The sequence below is a fragment of the Prionailurus viverrinus genome, chromosome X, assembly GCF_022837055.1.
Source record: "Prionailurus viverrinus isolate Anna chromosome X, UM_Priviv_1.0, whole genome shotgun sequence".
Classification (NCBI taxonomy): Eukaryota; Metazoa; Chordata; class Mammalia; order Carnivora; family Felidae; genus Prionailurus; species Prionailurus viverrinus.
Genome location: NC_062579.1, coordinates 112,660,394 through 112,667,004, shown reverse-complemented (window position 1 = coordinate 112,667,004; position 6,611 = coordinate 112,660,394).

The following is a 6,611-nucleotide window of genomic DNA, read 5'->3' as shown; positions in this document are numbered from 1 at the left end:
TACTGAAGGACTTAATTTTTAATTCTTTGACAAATAAAAGTTATATATATTGAAGATGTACAACGTGATGATAGGTGTACACATTGTAGATGACTATTGCAATCAAGTTAATGACCGCATCCGTCACAAAACACAGCTGCCCCTTCTTGTTGGTATGGCGAGAACACTTAGCATCTACTCTTTTAGGAAAGTTCAAGTATACAATACAATATAAATTAAATATAGTCATCCTACTATACATCGGATCCCTAGAACTTATTCCTCTTATAGCTAAAAGTTTGTTCTATTTGACAAATATCTCACGATTTTCCTCAACCCCAACCCCTGGTAAATTCTATTCTACTCTCTGATTCTATGATCTCAACTTTTTAAATTCCAACATACAACTGAGATCACATAGTATTTATCTTTCTCTGTCTCGTTGATTTCACTTAGCATGATGTCCTCCAGGTTTACACATGTTATTGCAAATGGCATGATTTCCTTCCTTTTTTATGGCTGAGAAACATTTCTTTGTGTACCCATGTGTGTGTGTGTGTGTGTGTGTGTGTGTGTGTGTGTGCGCGCGCGCACGTATGTGTGTCACATTTTCTTTATCCATTCATCTGTTGTTTATGTTGGCTATTGTGAATAATGCTGCAATGAACATGGGGTTGCAGATCTCTCCTTGAGATCCTGTACCAATTTACATTTCCATCAATAGTGTACAAGGGTTTCTGTTTCCTCCACATCCTCACTAACACTTGTTCTCTCGTGTCTTTTTCATACTTGCCATTATAATAGGTATGAAGAGATTTCTCGTGGTGATTTTGATTTCTGTTTCCCTGAGAATTAGTGATGCTGAGCACCTTCTCATGTACTTGTTGGCCATTTGTGGGTCTTTGAAAAAAATGTCTATTCAGGTCCTTTGTCCATTTTCGATCAAGTTGTTTGTTTTTTTGTTTTTGTTTGTTTGTTTTGTTTTCGCTACTGAGTTGTATGATTTTCCTATATATTTTGGATATCAAACCCTTATCAGATATATAGTTTGCAAATATATTCCCCCATTCTGTATGTTGCCTTTTCATTTCATTGAATGTTTCCTTTGCTGTGCAGAAACCTTGTAGTTTGATGTAGTCCCACTTGTTTATTTTTGCTTTCATTGTCTGTACTTTGGTGTCAAGTCCAAAAAAAACTTGCCAGGACCAATGTCAGGAGCCTTTTCTCCGACCCTGCCCCCCACCCCCCACACAGGAGTTTTGAGTTTTAAGCCTTATATTTAAGTCTTTAATCCATTTCAATTGCTGTGGATGGTGTAAGAAGATCCAATATCATTCTTTTTCATGTGGTTATCCAGTTTGCCCAGCACCATTTATTGAAGAGACTATTGTTTCTCCATGGTCATAGAGTAGTTGCCCACATATGTGTGGGTTTATTTTCAGTCCGTCTATTCTGCTCTATTGGTCTATGTGTCTGTTTTTATGCCAGTACCATACTGTTTTGATTATTATAGTTTTATAATATCAGGAAGTTTTGAAATCAGGAAGGGTGAGGCCTCCAGTGTTGTCTTCCTTCTTAAGATTGCTTTGCCTACTCCAGTCTCTTGTGGTTCCATATGAATTTTAGGATTATTTTTTATATTTCTGTAAAAAATGACATTGGAATTTTATAGGGATTACAGTGGATCTGCAGATCACTTAGGGTAATATGGACATTTTAACAATGCTGATTCCTCCAACCATCAAAATCCCAGAGGAGAACACAGGCAGCAACCTCTCCGACCTTGGCCATAGCAACTTCTCACTAGGCACATCGCCGGAGGCAAGAGAAACAGGGGCAAAAATGAACTATTGGGACTTCATCAAGACAAAAAGCTTCTGCACAGTGAAAAAAATAATCAACAATACTAAGAGGCAACCTGCAGAATGGGAGAAGATATTTGCAAATGACATATCAGATAAAGGGTTAGTATCCAAAATCTATAAAGAAGTTATCAAACTCAACACCCAAAACCCAAACAAGCCAGTTAAGGAATGGGCAAAAGACATGAATAGACACTTCTCCAAAGAAGACATCCAGATGGCCAACCGACACATGAAAAAATGCTCAACATCACTCACCATCAGGGAAGTACAAATAAAAACCACGATGAGATACCACCTCACACCTGTCAGAATGGCCAACATTAACAACACAAGAAGCAACAGATGTTGGTGAGGATGCGAAGAAAGAGGAAACCTTTTACACTGCTGGTGGGAATGCAAACTGGTGCAGTCACTCTGGAAAACATGGAGGTTCCTCAAAAAGTTAAAAATAGAACTACCCTACAACCCAGCAACTGCACTACTACGTATTTACCAAAGGATACAAAAATACAGATTCAAAGGGGTACATTCACTCCGGTGTTTACAGCAGCATTATCAACAATAGCTAAACCATGGAAAGAGCCCAAATGTCCATCAGCTGATGAATGGATAAAGAAGATGTGGTATGTATATACACAGTGGAATATTAGTCAGCCGTAAAAAGAATGAAATATTGCCATATGCAACAGTGTGGATGGAGCTAGAGTGTATTATGCTAAGCAAAGTAAGTCAGAGAAAGACAAACACCGTATGATTTCACTCAGATGTGGAACTTGAGAAACAAAACAGATGAACATATGGGACAGAAAAACAAAGAGAGAGGGAAACAAACCATGAGACTCTTAACAATAGAGTGTATAGACCTTCTACCTCAGTTAAATTTATTCTTATGGATTTTATTCTTTCTCATGCCATTATAAATGGGATTGTATTCTTTATTTCTTTTTTATAGAGTTCGCTGTTGGCATATAGAAACACAAGTGATTTTTACACATTCATTCTGTGTCTTGCACATTTACTGAATTCATTGATTCTAAGAGTTTCTTTGTAGAGTCTTGGGGTTTCCCATATATAAGAGCATTGTCATCTTCAGCCAGAGACAATTTAACTCGTTCCTTTCTAGTTTGGATCCCTTTTGTTTCTTTTGCTTATAAAAAGACCATATTTGGATTGTACTTTATGATAGATAGGAGTGCCTTGGTAATGGCTTCAAGCTCTCAGCCACCAGCTTCTTTCCAGAAAAAAAAATAAGGTGAATGAGAGAATCAAAACCATGGTATACTATGCGTACTCAGGTGAAAACCTGGGAGCCTGGACTCTGATGAACTACCAATCTGTTGCTAAGCAAGAAATTTTACGGTTTTGCCCATTTCCCTAGTTACTTAATAAATGGGTAAAATGTATTATATACATTTGGTATATACATTCAAACTCAATTTTGCTTTCTATTTTACTGAAAATATCCAAATGCTTCTTTATTAAAATTGCTCATTGATAAATCCTACTGACCTAATAGTTTATGATCTAAAGCAAGATTGAAAGAACCCACAGGTCCATTTCATATTTTACTTCCTAATCCTTCTTTTTTTTTTTAAAGTTTATTTATTTATTTTGTGCGAGAGAGAGAGAGAGAGAGAGAGAGAGAGAGAGAGAGAGATAAAGGAGAAAGAGAGAGAACCAAAGGGGGAAGGGCGGGGTGTGCAGAAGAGTCAATGTGGGTTCCACGCTGACAACACACACACTGATGTGGGACTTGAACTCACGAACCATGAGATCATGACCTGAGCCTAAACCAAGAGTCAGACGCTTAACCGACTGAGCCACTCAGGTGCTCCTTTGCTAATCCTCCTTATCAACCACTATTTAATATAACCCCTATCTTCCTTAAATATAATATTTCTTTTAACTGTATCCTTTTCCTTAAAATAGTTTAAACTTTTTACAAGAATGGTTTCAAGTCTGACGTATTTGGCTAATTTTCTGTGAAAAGCTTTTGTAGTTCAAAAATAGATGTCAAGAGGTCCTAAGAACTGGTCCTGCTGAGGAATGCTACACTTGGGAAATTGTTATTTCACTCACCTAGACTCTTAGTAAACAGGAGTGGGGGGCATGCAGGGAAAGAGATTGTGTGTGTGTGTGTGTGTGTGTGTGTGTGTGTGTGTGTGTTTTGCTAGTAGCTGGTACCTAGTGAATGGGCAGGTATGACTTGTGTTCCATCCTCAGAATACCTGGGAAGGATCTGGAGTTTATATAGAGCCTCTCTGAGATCAGGATGGGGCAAGACTCTTCCGTCAGTGGAATCTTCCTTATGTATGAGCAGTATCATTGCCTCCTGTACATCCCCAACCCTCTCAGAGAGATTTCTTGGCCTCCTTTGCTCCATTATATGGCTGTTCTCAGTTGCTGCCTGTGCGGGAGGAATCTTCCCTCCGTTGATAAAGACCTCAGTTCCTCAAACAATCAGTAACAAGATGCTGAGTTCCCAAAGTTCAAATTAGTTAGCTGAAGCTAAGCGTACCTGATTCTTTATTTCAAACTGTCGAGAGAGAAGAAAATATTCATTAGTACTATGCCTCTCTACTCAATTCTGTGATCATCCTTTTACATCCAGGAGGACATTTCTCAGCTGCCTGATTGCATCTCTTAACCTTAACTCTTTGTCAGTTGAAGGTACAGCTTTGATAGTTCAAACACACATTGAACAGTCCCTTAGCAACCACTGAACTCACTGGGTTAGGTACTAAACTGCAATGTGGTAGAGAACGTCTCCTGAAAAAGAAAAGCTTTGAATTACACAATCTAAACTTACTGGAAGCTAAATCAAAATAGGCCGCATTTAATTGGTGTAAGAAGGTGTTTCGAACAGATGGAACGTAGTGTCACTACAGCCTCCAGTAAGCTTAAAGTGGAAAATTCCTCCTTCTTTCCTTCACCTAAACTAAACCAGATTTGTCTTTCAGTGTCTCTCTGCTCCGCTTGAACTTGCCTTGCTTGTTTCAGTACTGTTAGGAAAGCGCGCATGACAGGCACTCCAACACTTAAGAATTCATTATGAAGGCAAGTAGAATCCGAAAGTCAACAGTGCTCTGAAATTTAGGGAAAAAGCACAATTACTCTAGCATTTTGAGGATCTCCCCTTACAATTTTTAAGACTGAGAATTTATTCATATGGAAATCCAGTAGAGAAATCTATATAATTGGCATTCTTCTCCCAATAGGGCTTTGGTTGTCTTTTCTGTTCTGGAGCCCTAAGTTGGAAAATCCCCAAAGGTGGCTACTAAACTTCAATGTTTTCTTTGTAAAATGTAGGTTCCCAGGGGTCATGTCTATCTCAGTAGGTCTGGTCTGGGGTGTCCAGGAATAGGCCTTTTAAAACAAGCATTCCAGGTGACTCGGTACAAGTCCTACTTAGACTACAACATGAGGGAAACTGACCTAGGAAACTGACTTCTTCCTGAAGTTTGGGGAAGTGAGCCCATGCCAATAGGCCCCATCCTGCGACAAACACAGAAATGCTGGATAAGATTTAACAAAAATTGTTTAATATATAGCTAAGTTTAAAAGAAGGGGAAGTGCCCTTGTGCCAGAAAGGGAAACATAAAAGCCAGAGAACTTATAAGTACGTTCCATCAACTTCTTTTTTAGATTATCACAACAATTCTTCAAGGGACAACCAGTATGGAGATATGTGCTGGAGCTACCATGATGAAATGGAGATCCAGAGATATGAGATAACGTAAGATTATACCACAAATTCCATAAATATCATTGAAACCAGGAAAGGAAGTTAGCTATAAATTCAATACTTCTAACCAGTGTATAATTTCAGGTTAATAAGAAGTAAGGTGTGTATTGTTTAGAAAGAAAGGAAGAAAGTTATCTGTAGATGATATGATTGTCTACATGGAAAATACGCACACATCTACAAAATAAATTTCAGGAAGAAGGTTTTGTCAGCCATTTAACACACAAGATCAAGGCACCAAAAATGTTTCTATATAACCACCATGGCCAATTAAACAAGGTAATAATGATTTAAAAATCCACAGTAGCAACCAAAACTATGGGTGTGGGATGATTGATTTTATGTCTTGCTTTGGGCCACAAGGTGCCCAGACGTTTGGCCAATATTATTCTGGTTGTGTCTCTGAGGGTGCTCCTTGGTGAGAAGAACATTGAATTGGTAGACTGAGTCAAGCAACTTGCCTTCCATAATGTGGTTGGGCCTCACCCAATCACTTGAAGAACCTAACAGAACAAAAAAGCCCAGTCAAAGGAAACTCCTCCTGCCTATTCAGCTGGGACACTGGTCTTCACTGGTCTTCAGACTCCGACTGAAACATCAGCTCCTTTTGGGTCTCTAGCGCTGCTAGATTTTTTGAATGGAAGTTACACCATTGGCTCCCCTGGTTCTCAGGCCTTTGGACTCAGACCGGAAACCACACATCAGCTCTCCTGTGTCTCCAGCTTTCTGACTGCAGATCTTGGGACTTCTTGGCTTCCATAACTGTCTCAGCCAATTCTTTACAATGAATCTCTCTCTCTTTCTCTAAATGGATATATACACACATATACACACTTCCTATTGGGTCTGTGTCTCTGGAGAACCCTTGATTAATACAGGGGGGCACCTGGGTGGCTCAGTCGGCTAAGCATCTGACTTCAGCTCATTTCATGACCTTACAGGTTGTGAGTTCAAGCCCCACATCGGGCGCTCTGCTATCAACGAAGGAGCCCACTTCAGATCCTCTGCACCCCCCACCACTC